The following is a 12,867-nucleotide window of genomic DNA, read 5'->3' as shown; positions in this document are numbered from 1 at the left end:
TAGAAAAAATATTTTTTTAAAATAAAGAAAAGCTGAGCATATGACCCAGCTATTCCACTAGTTGGAATATACCCTTAGAAAATGAGAACTGAGGCATAAATGGAGACTTGTACACCAATGTTCATAGTAGCATTATTCACTATCACAAGAACATGGAAACAGCCCATATGTCCAACCACAATAAAATGGGTTAAGAAATTATGGTACATTCAAACAATGGAATACTATGCAGAACACAGGAGAAATGATTTTGTAAATTATTACCTAACTTGGGTGCATTGTGCTGAGCGAACTGAGTTCTACAAGGAAAAATATTGTACAAGACCATTATTGTAGAATAGGTATAAGGATCCAAGGGGGGGGGGAGTGTGGAGGATGGGAGCAGAGGGATGAGGATGTGCAGGGAAAGAGGGGATTAACCGTGGAGCGATAGAATTTGATTGGGGAAGGGGGTGAGGGAATTTGGAAGAATCTGTTCTGAAAAAATAATGCATTTAAATTTTGTAAATAAATAGTATAATAAAAATAAAGAAAAATGAAAGAAAAAATCTCCATCTAACACCCATTATATATTCTCTTGGGCTTCAGAAAGCATCTCAACTAACTGTAGTTGCTTGTCTTACGGAGTAACTCAAACTTTCATTCCAGAAGGACATGAACCTTAGTTGTCATGTTACAGTTGAATTGCTGCAGTTTTTTTTATTGACTTCAATCATAGACCATAAGAGGGGGAAGAAAATAATTCCAAGAGATGGACTCTGGAATTTCCTGTATTATAGCATAGTATTCTTTGTTTCCATTATATAGGTAACTCAGGTGGCATAGTGGTAAGAAACTGTCCTGCAATCCCAAAGGCATGTGGTTCAAATCCACCAGCTGACACTGCAATTGTATCTTTATAATGCTATAGAAGAAACAAAATGAAACAAAATAATCCTATACTATGCTTTATCAGTTCAATTGCTTCAAGATGTTGGGAAACAAAGTTATATATATATGAAATCCACAAACATAGAGCCTTCATTCCTCCCATGATGACCACTTGCTTGTTTATAAATCTACCTGACAATAGCAGGGGGTATTAGGAAGGAAGAGAATTGATGTGCACAGAACTTGTCATCCACTTGATTGTTAAAATTTTCCCCTATTGCAATTACACTTTGGTGGCACTCACATGCAACTTCACTCTTTTTTCTCATTCAGGAAAATCTATCCACAGTTATCAGCTTTAGTGCCATCTTTCCCACCCCACTTGTCATGTACCATCAAATCAAATCCAACTGGCACAGGAGATGATTGCCTCTCCTTCCCCAGAAGAGCATCTGGTGGATTCAAACTGTTTCAGTACCATCTTATCACCAATTATTCGATAATATTATTTCTAACACCCTGACTAAATCATTAGCCACAGCTCGTGAATGAGTATACAATTTGATATTTGGTCATTTCTTCTTCTAGGGAAACTGGATGATCAGTTGCACTGATTGAAATTCTACTCCTTAAGGAGGAATTCACTTCAGGGAGAATCCAGCAAAGATCTGCAATACTATTATCATTTACTTTCAACCAGTGCCTGTGTATTGTATAAAACCATTTGTAACCAAGGCATGAATGAATTTTCTTTTCCTCAGTCAACTGATCATAAAGAACACTTCATGAAGCAAACCATAAGTAAAGACAAGAAATCACAGACATTTAGTCATGGCAGCTCCTTTCTCATGACTTACCTTGAGGTATTGTTCAAGCCTGATCTTGCATATACTATTCCAGTAAATAAAGAACCACTGCTTATACACATCCAAATGTATGATTCTTTGTGTCAAACAACACCCAGATCATGATAGGCTTCTTGGGCTGTGTGGTGACTCTGTGTTCTATAGTTTGCCATTCAGTCTCTATGAATTCTCAATAACAAAGTGAAAAAAAAAGCTGCTTCTCAAAATGAGAGTTATTGTTTGCAGAAGATAGCAAAATTTTGCTCCAAAGTTTTAGGGTTCTGTGCTGTTGTTCACTAATAAAGACTTGACAAACACTCCAAACAGCACCTCTATCTGCCCAAATGCTTCAAGCACCCCTAAATCAGCTGGATCATAGGGCCCAAGTGGTGGAGTGAATAGTGGATTGCATGGTAGCCTGAATCGGCTACAGAGTTTTCCTTTTCTTATTCTGGGACACATTCAAATTTTTTGTGTGACTAGATAAACAGGTAGCACACCTAAATAAGCGATACGTTGCTGCCATAATCCAGAGATCCACCAGATATTGTAACTTTTTTTTCAGTTGCAAGAAAGGCAAATACAATAATTAATTCTTAATTTTAGAAGGACTATCTTAACTTGCTCCACACCACTGGACTTCTAGAAATTTCATTAAGGAAATATTAGACATTGTGTTGAGTTAATTTCCTACTTTCTAGCACACATTTTTGTTTTACTGACTTTGCAAAGACATTTGACTGTGTAAATCATATTGAATTATGGATAACATCAGGGAAAATTAGAATCCCGGAACATTTAATTGTGCTCATGCAAAACCTACACTTAGACCAAGTAATAATTATTGTAACAGAAGAACTGAACATTGTATGATTAACAATCAGGAAAAGTGTGGTTTAGGGCTGTATCCTTTCTTCATAGGCTTTCTTCAATTTATATGCTAAACAAATTATTAAAAAATCTTGGGAATATGAATATGAATATGGCATCAGAATTGGAGGAAGACTCATCAACAACCCACTACGAGGATGACATAGCTTTGATTGCTGAAAGTGAAGAGAACTTGAAATGACTGTTTTAGAAGACCAAGGATTATAGCTTCAATACGGAGTACATTTGACTGTGTTTATGTGAAATTAAACCAAATCCACAGGAGCCAAAATATGACTTTGATTTCATCTCAACTGAATTTCAGAACCATCTCAGGAACAGGTTTGAGGCCTTGAACACTAATGAGTGAAGACCAGATGAGTTGTGGGAGGATGTCAAATGTATCATCCAGTAAGAGTGCAAAGGGTCATTACAAAGACAAAAGAGGAAGAAAAGACCAAAATGGATGTCAGAAGAAACTCTGAAGACTGCACTGGAGCATAGAGAAGCCAAAGCACAAGGAAGAATTCAAGATACCAAAGAGCTGAACAGAATATTCCAAAAGGCAGCTCGGAATAACAAAGCAAAATATTACAATGAAATGTGCGAGGAGCTAGAGTCTGAAAATCAAAAGGACAGAACTCGTTCAGCATTTCTTAAGCTCAAGGAACTGAAAAACAAATTCAAACCTAGAATTACTATAATCAGGGATGCTTTGGGCAGAATATTAAATGATCCAGGAAGTATCAAAAGAAGATGGAAGGAATATACTGAGTCATTGTATCAAAAGGAATTGGCAGATACAGAAGAATTTAATGAAATAACATTTGAGCAAGATCCTATGGTGATGAAGGAAGATGTTCAAGCTGCTTTGAAGGAAACAGCAAAAAATAAGACCCCAGGAATAGATGGTATATCAATTGACGTATTTCAGCTAATAGATGCTGCCCTGGATGTGCTCACCAAGTTGTGCCAAGAAATCTGGAGAACAACCACTTGGCCAACTGAGTGGAAGAGATGTATATTTGTTCCCATTCCAAAGAAGGGTGACCCAACTTAGTGTGGAAACTACAGAACAATAGCGCTGATTTCACATGCAAGCAAGATTCTACTGAAGATTATCCAAAAACGACTGGAACAGCACATCAGCAGAGAATTGCCAGAAGTCCAGGCTGGTTTTAAAAGGGGTTGTGGTACTAGGGATATTGTAGCTGATGTTAGATGGATCTTGGCTGAAAGCAGGGAATACCAGAAGAATGTCTCTCCGTGTTTCATTGATTATGCAAAGGCATTTGACTGTGTGGATCATAACAAACTGTGGCTGACTCTGAGAAGAATGGGAACCCCAGAATATTTAATTGTGCTAATGGGAAACCTATACTTGGACTAAGAGGCAGTTGTCAGAACAGAGCAGGGTAACACTGCATGGTTCAAAATTGGGAAGGGTGTACGTCAGGGATGTGTCCTGTCTCTATACCTTTTCGACCTGTATACAGAGCAGATTATCCAGGAGGCTGGGCTCTATGAGGAGAATTGTGGCATCAGGATTGGTGGAAGATCTATTAACAATCTATGTTGTGCAGATGACACAACCCTTCTTGCTGTAACTGAGGAGGACCTCATGCACTTGCTGCGGAGGGTCAAGGACTGCAGCCTTCAGTATGGACGGAGGCTCAATGTCAAGAAGACAAAGATCCTCATCACTGGGCCAATTGGTAGCATCAGGCTGGATGGCGAAGAGATTAAGATTGTTCACAGCTTCAGTTTGCTTGGCTCCATGGTCAACACTCTTGGCACCAGCAGTCAGGAAATCAAAAAACGTATTGCAATGGGAAAGTCTGTTGTTAGGGACCTCTCTAAAGTACTCAAGAGCAACAGTGTCTCTCTGGAGACTAAGGTATGCCTGATACAGGCCATGGTCTTTGCAATCACTTGTTATGCACCAGAGAGATGGACAATGACTAGGGAGGACAGAAGGAGAATTGATGCCTTTGAGCTGTGGAGCTGGAGAAGAGTATTGAATGTACCATGGACTGACAAGAAAACAAACAGATTCATCCTAGAGAGGGTTAAACCAGGCTACTCCTTGGAGGCAAGGATTCTGGGGCTTCGTCTGACATACTTTGAGCATGTTGGGAGGAGGGACAGGTCCTTGGAGAGGGACATCATGCTTGAGAGGGTGGAGGGACAGCGCAAGAGGGGAAGACCCTCTATGAGATGGATTGATTCAGTGACTGGGGTAATCGGGATGGGTGTGTCAGAGGCAGTGCGATTGGCACAGGATAGAGCAGGGATTAGGGCTGTTGTACATAGTGTCGCTATGAGTCACAAACGACTCAACGGCACATAACAACAACAACAACACTTGGACCAGGAGACAGTTGTCAGAACAGAGCAAGGAGAACACTGCATGGTTCAAAATCAGGAATGGTATATGCAGGGATTTATTCTGTCTCCATACCTTTTCAATCTATATGCAGAATAGATCATCTTAGAGGCTGGGCCCTCTGAGGAGAAATATGGCCTCAGGATTGGAGAAAGATTCATCAGTAACTTGCAATATGTAAATGACACAACCCTGCTTGCTGAAACTGAGAAGGACCTGTGAAGCACTTGCTGCAGAAGATCCAGGAACTGCAACCTTCAATATGGATTGAAGCTCAACATCAAGAAAACAAAGATTCCTACCGCTGAGCCAAGTGGCAGCATTATGATAGATGGTGAAGAGATTGTTAACAGTTTTACTTTACTTGGCTCCACAATCAACACTCTTGGTACCAGCATCCAGAAAATCAAGAGATGAATTGCATTAATCTTCATTTGTGTCTCCTGGAAACAGCCCAAACATCCATCAACAAATGACAGGATTGAAAAATTGTGGAATACTATGCAGTCCTCAGGAGCATGATTTTGGGGAAATACTACATAACATGTGAGAGGCTAGAGAGCATTATGTTGAGTGAACTAACTCAGGTGAATAAAAACAAATATTGTATAAGACTATTATTGTAAAAGCAGAAGGATAACAAGTAAAATGTGCATGAATATCCAAAGATGGAAGGGTGAAGAACAGGGGAGTGTTGGTATGGGAAGTGAGTGGCAGGGGAGTGGTGGTGGGAAATGGAGAAAATTACCACAGGGTCACAGCGTTTGATGGGTGTAGTGGAAGGGGCAGAAACAAAATAAAACAATGTACCTGAATGAAACACAATGTCAATAAAATATTGTATGCAAACCAATAAACAATTAAATAAAAAATATATGTTGCATTGGGGAAATCTGTTGTCAAGGGTCTCTCTAAAATGCTAAAGAGCAAAGAAGTCTTTTTAAAGGCAAAGCCCTATTTTATAACAGTGATGTTATGCAGTTTTTGTCCCTTTTTTGACTGAGATATTTCACTTGTCATAGTGTTTTCCATCTTCTCCCATGTTGTATAATGTTCTATCAGTTTGTTGTTTTTCAGTGCTGCATAGTATTTTATTGTAAGAATGTATCATAGTTTTTCTATCCGTTCATTTGCTGTTGGGCACTTGGGCTACTTCTATCTCTTTGCTACTGTGAATAATGCAGCAGTAACTATGGATGGGCATACAAAAAATTAAAAAAAAAAAGACAAAGGTGCACCTGATGCAGATCATGATGTTTTCAATTGCTTCCTACACATCTGAAATTTAGACAGTTAATAAGAATTATAGAAAAAACACAATGGCTTTGAGGTGTTATGTTGGAGAAGATCACGGAATATACCAGGGACAGACAAAAGAACAAACAAATCTGTCTTAAAGTGCAATCAGACTGATCCTTGGAGTCAAGAACGATGAAGCTTTGTCTCACATACCTTGAACAAGTTGTTAAAAGGACCAGTCTTTGAAAAAAAGATATTATTCTGGAAAAGGTGGACGGTCAGTGGAAGAGAAGATCTTCAACAAGATAAATTAACATAATAACTATAATAATGGTCTCAAGCATATCAGAAATGACAATGATGACAGAGAATAAGGCAAGGTTCAGATTTGTTGTTCATAGGGTCACTGTGAGTTATAGTCAACTCCATGGCACTTAACAACAATCCTTTTCTTCATTTCATAGATGTCTCTTTTGTAGGCAACATATTGATGAACTTTGTGGAGATTTTTATTATTCATTCTGCTATTCTTTTTCTCTTAAATGGCGCATGAAAGCCTTCCACATTAAATGTGATTTTTTTAAAACCTGTAACAGAGTCTTTCTTTTACCTTGTACTAGAATGCCAGTTTACTATGCAACATGAAGGAGCAATGATTTTGAAATTATTACCTAGCTTGGAAAAGACTGGAAAGCATTCTGCTGAACGAACTGACTCAGTCCCACAAGAACAAATATTGTATAAAAACATTACTATGGAATGAGTATGAGGAACCAAGGTGGGGGGAGGGTGGAAGCAGAGGGATGAGGATATGCAGGGGTAGAGAAGTGGATTAATCATGGGGTTTCACAATTTGATAGGAGTTAAGGGAAATTGGAAGAATCTGGTCTGAAAAACAATGTATTAGAATTTTGTAAATACGCCAGTATAATAATAATAAAAAAGAGTAAGTGTGATTATTAACAGGCCAAATTTTATCACTGCCATTTAGCTGTGTTTCTTTCTCTATTGTTTCTGGTTGCTATAGACCATTGACTTTCCTTTAATGCCTCTGTGTGAAGGATTTCCCTTGAAACTTCTTGTAGAATTGGTCTTGTTTTTACAAATTCTTTCATTTTCTACTTGTCTGCAAATTTATCCTTCATGGAATACAGGATCATTGGCTGGCAATTTTTTTTTCAGCCTTGTTTATATGACATCCCATTGTCTTCTTTCTCACAAAGTTTCTGCTGAAAAAAATTGGTACTTAATCTAATTGGTCGTTATTTGTACAAGACTCTTTGTTTCCCTTGTGCTATTTTTGGTATTCTGTCCTTATCTTTAATATTGGAGTGTTTGACTAATACATCTTGACATTTTTCTTTTGGGTTGAGTCTATTTGAAGCTTGCAGAGCTTCTTGAATGTGGATTTCCTCATTCTCCGTGACACCTGGGAAGCTTTCTTCTAGTACCTCTTTCACAATTTTCTCAGTGTTTTCCCTACCTTTCTTGTGTTCTGGAATTCCAGTCATTGGTATGTTACACCTTTTGATGTTTTCTTCATTTTGCTTCCATCTTCTGTTTTTTCTTCTAGTATGTTTCCATTGATTTCTTGTCTTCCAGCTCATTAGCACTCTATTGTCTCTCTTCTGTTCTTTTTTGTCCCTTCAGCATATTGGAAACATCTTACATTTTGGTCTTGACATTCTGAATTGCATTTTGATGAGTGTACCCTTTCTGTGTTGTGATGATTTTTAAAAAATTCTTGTACTTCTTTATCTACAGTTTAATTCTTTCTTTCTTTCATCTTTTGTAATTTTTTCCATATTTATTCATGTTCTTCCATGTTGATATATTTCTTCTGGATCCTCATCTCTGCAGTTGCTTCATTTGTGCTTTCCATTCTTTCTTCCATCATTTTCACCTTCCTCTATAGCCACTCATATGGCTCCAAGTCAATATATTTCTTCTGCCTCCCTGTCTTTGGGGTATTCTTTGGCACTGTCACATGCTCTGCTTTTTAAGTAGAAGGCTTGATTTGGTTTTTAACAATGTTTGAAGCTGCCTGCTGCTTCCTTTTCATTATATGTAGTTTTTCTTTGTAGGTGTTAGGTTGTTCCTATTGCGTCTGCATAGGTTATTGACAGTTCTTTATCTTTATGATGTTATCGATTAATTGCAGACTTAAACCCTTTTTAGTCACTATACCAGGAGTCTTTTCTGGTCCTGCACTGTGGAAAAGCTTATCTTTTCTAAAGTCCTTCGACTTCTCTTTGATTCTCTTTGCTTTTTGGGCAGCCCCATGGGAATCCCACCTAAGTGTTGCTCATCTTTTCTAAAGTTTTAAATTGTCCTTGGTGGTGCTGGTGCACCATGGGGCTGGAGTCTAGCTTCCCTCTTAATGCTGTACTTTACTGGAGGTGGGGGAAGGAGGCAAGGTCAGGTTCCTCAAGGGTAGGCAAAGTCCCAGGATGCTCCCTGGGGTCTTTTACTTGGGAGAAAGACCCAGGGAAGTGGTTAGATTTGAAAAGTGTGGCCTCCATATCTCAATTGGTGCTATTAACCAACCTTTCTACCATTCTCCTCTCCTGTGTCTGGTCAGAAGGAAGACACTCCTGCCTGAGCAGACAAAGGCCCAGAGAAATATTAGTGCCCACATAGGGCAGTCTTTACATCACAGTTGATGTTAATGTCCAATCCATGTGTGTGTCTCCTCTTCTGTAGCTAGTCAGAGAAGAGTCTTTCTCTTCTGAACAGTCATAGGCTCAAGGAAGAGATAAAGTTTCAACCATGTAGTCCTCAAGATTCAGCTAGTGCTGACCCTTTTGCCTGTTTTCTCCCATGGATCTGGTTGGGAGAGAGTTGTCCCTATGTGAACAAAGTCCAAGGGAAACATCAAACTCTAAGAAATGAAGTCCTCAATTCCTTGTTGGTTTATTGTAGCAGATCTACTCACCTCTCTCCTCTTCTGCAGCTGCTGGTCAGGATGGAGCCACTCCAGCCTATTTTCTTTCCTGATGGTGATGGCTCCATACTCTATTACCATCTAGGAAAGATCATAAGTCTTGTCAAAGGAGAGGTGAGGTGCTGGGGTAGGGGAAGGTGGGAGGGTGAGGCAGGATGGGGTGAGTGGCAATGGGGGATGGGAGGTGGGGCATGGTGGGAGTGAGGCAAGCAATAAGCGAAGCACTGGATTACTCTGGGAATGAAATCTAGTGTGGTGGAGCAAAAGGATACACTGATACATTGTATCTTATAAAATTGATTAATATCCATCTATGGCTACTATCACCCATCTTTTTGAGAATCATTGAATCCACCTTGTTTTGAACAATCTTCAGCAGGATTTTTCTTGCATGTGAAATTAATGATACTGTTTTGTAATTCTCACATTCTGTTGGATTTGCATTACACATTTTCAGTGTTTTGGATCCTTCTTTAAGAACTGACTTCCAGACGGGCTTCGCAGAGTGCCGTGGTCTCCTGGTTCAACAGTGCTTGAACGGAACCAGGCGCTCGTCCGCGTCTCCCCTCGCCGGTCATCTCCAGCCAGTCCTCTGCCACCTCCTCACATCAGCACCCCCGGACGCCCCAAGGTCCTCGCCTCCGCTCCAGCACCGCGCAGCCGCCGCCTCTCCGCCGCCATGACTGCGTCCCCTTCGCAGGTGCGCCAGAACTACAGCCAGGTCTCGGAGGCCGCCATCAACCGCCAGATCAACCTGGAGCTCTATGCCTCCTATGTCTACCTGTCCATGTATTACTACTTCGACCGTGATAAATGTGGCTTTGAAGAATTTTGCCAAATATTTTCTCCACCAATCCCACGAGGAGAGGGAACACGCCGAGAAACTGGTGAAACTGCAGAACCAACGAGGCGGCCACATTTTCCTTCAGGACATCAAGAAACCATATCGGGATGACTGGAAGAGTGGGCTGAACGCAATGGAGTGTGTGCTACACTTGGAGAAAAGTGTGAATCAGTCCCTACTGGAACTGCACAAATTGGCCACTGACAAGAACGACCCTCATTTGTGTGACTTCATTGAGACACATTACCTGGATGAGCAGGTGAAATCCATCAAACAACTGGGTGACTACGTAACCAACTTGCGCAAGATGGGCGCCCCAGATTGGGGCCTGGCTGAGTACCTCTTTGACAAGCACACCCTGGGAGACAGTGACGGCGAGAGCTGAGTGAAGCTTTAGCCCGGCTTCCCCACAGCCACAGGGGTGACTCCGTGGTCACTACCAGGCCACCTGCATGTCTTGTTTATTTTACCTTTTCTATAAGTTGTACCAAAATACCCACTTAAGTTCTATCATTTATACCATTCCTTCAGATAGTCCTTTGGTACCCAGCTGTTGTGTTGGAGATCTTGGTGGGCCAGAAGTCTAAGCCATCTTGGCTAAATTCTTTAATCATCAAGGTGTCTGCTTCAGTCACATTTAATAAAATGAAACTTACAAGGGAAAAAAAAGAACTGACTTCCCCTTCATTCAAAGGATTGTGTGTCTGTAAATTGCCTCAAGTGTTATAATTGATTGAGGAACCACAAGTCTCTATCAATTCAAGTTACACTGATGTTCACTTAACCTATAATTCCTCCCTTTGTTTAGATAAACTAGATATTCATTAGATTTTCCAATTATTTCACTCTTAGGTATGCCTAACATGAATAACCAATGACCTAAGCACATATAAGTGGAACTATTTTTATTACTACTTTGACGATGCTGTTCATTACTGTAACCACACTTACCTTCTCTTTGTCAATCAAATGTTTGCATCTACCACTATAGCCCCTGACTGCATACTTTTTCAATCAGTAACCTCTCCAAACTACTGAAGAGCATCTCTGTAAGTCTGAGGACTAAGATGTGCTTGACTGAGATCATTGTCTTACCAATCATTTCCTATGTATCTGAGAGCTGGACAATGAACATGAACTACAGAAGAATTGATGCCTATGAGTTGTAGTATTGGAGAATAGTCCACTGAATGTCCCATGTACCACCAAAAGAACAAATATATCTTGGAGGAAGTGCATCCAGAGTGCTCCTTGAAGGCAAAAAATGGCAATGCTTTATCTCATATATTTTAAGCATGTAGTTAGGAGAAGCTATTTCTTGGAAAGATACATCATGCATGGAAAAATACAGGGATACATATAAATAATTATATGAAACAAAGTTGTAAATAAAGGATGTATGAAATACAATGTACATGAATGAAACTCAATGTATGAACTATTGTATGCAAAACAATTAAAATAATGCAGAAAAAAATTAAAAGGATACATAGCAAAAAAATAAAAAAAGAATGTCTTATAAGGGATCTGCCTCAGGCAAAGCTCAATGCATAACAACATTTAAAGTGATAGAGCAGATAACAACACGTCAGGCGAAGCTGATGGGTTAACCTCCTTGAACAGTGGTAAAAAAGGCTGTTTCTGTTAATTGGAGTAATTGAATGGAATTTAGAGGCTCAGTGTTCTCAGATTCCTTATTCAAAAATACCAAACTCATTATCGCTGAGTCAAAAGTGATACATAACTGACCCTCCAGCAGGTTCTCAGATCCTGTAAATCACATGAGAGGAGATTCCCCATCTTTCTCTCAGGGAGAGACTGGTGGATTTGAAACAGACAAATGGCATCTTCAAGTCAGCAGCACAAACCCTTATGAACTACTCTATAGCAGTTTCCAACTATCTACCCACGTATCCCTATCACATATTTCATGATTCCAGTTCTTACCAATCAGATACCATATAAGGTTGAGATTTCAGTTAATTTTGTCATTCAGCTATCCAGTTCTGATTTGGTTTTCAGCAATATCAGCCTTGTTATTTACATAAAAATTATTCTTTCTTGCAGGGCACATGTGTAAGCTTTGAAATCTTTTATATGATGCTATAACTATGCCTTTAAAACCCCGAGATTATGTCTTACTATCATTATTTTATCTAGTTTAAGTAGGTCTAAGAGGTTTCTCTATTTTTCTCATTCTGACAAAATTATACAACAGTATCAAACATGTGCTGATCTAGAACCTCACGAATACTTGGCCAATTGGTGAGAGTATTTTACACCTGACACAAGGGATTAATAATACCCCCTTTCCTAATAGAAGTAGAATTGCTAATGCCTATAAGACTATTAAGAACTAGTATTGAAAATTCATCTTTCTGCTTTCCCTCCTTAGACCTATTCTTGAAACCAAGTCTTTGACTGTATTCCCAGAAGAAGAAACATGAAGCTTACATCCATTTGTATCTATCAAGCTAGCTAGCTAGTTTTTGTTGGTGTGTGTCTTTGAGCCGAGTACAACTCACAGCAACTCTTTGAACAACAAGCCTGAACCATGTCCTATCCTGTGTCATCCTCACTTACTCTGACACCCTCATACCTATTGCTGCAGTCACTGTGTTCATTCACCTGGTTAAGAATCTTCCTGTCCTTCACAAGCCCTTCACTTTCCCAACCACAATGTCCCTCTTCAATGACTAGCTTGTCCTAGCAATAAGCCCAAAGTCTGTGAGATAAAAATTTGCCATCCTTTGAGGAGATCTGGTGGCCTAGTGGCAAGGACCTGCAACTACAATCCCAGAGGAGCACGGTTCGAATCCACCAGATGCTCTGCCGGGGAAGGAGGGACAATTTCCTCCTGTACCAGTCA

The 12,867-nt window shown here is 39.7% G+C and overlaps 1 pseudogene; it reads left to right on the top strand.

The window, feature by feature from the left end:
• The window catches only part of LOC102862848, a 39,012-nt pseudogene extending 28,629 nt beyond the window's left edge, over positions 1-10,383 (top strand).
• Positions 10,384-12,867: the final 2,484 nt, after the last annotated feature.

This window comes from Elephantulus edwardii, unplaced genomic scaffold (genome assembly GCF_000299155.1).
Source record: "Elephantulus edwardii isolate Elephantulus edwardi_28Jun2011 unplaced genomic scaffold, EleEdw1.0 scaffold00096, whole genome shotgun sequence".
Classification (NCBI taxonomy): Eukaryota; Metazoa; Chordata; class Mammalia; order Macroscelidea; family Macroscelididae; genus Elephantulus; species Elephantulus edwardii.
Note: the sequence above shows the minus strand (reverse complement) of the source record. Positions and strands in the feature narration are given on the sequence as shown.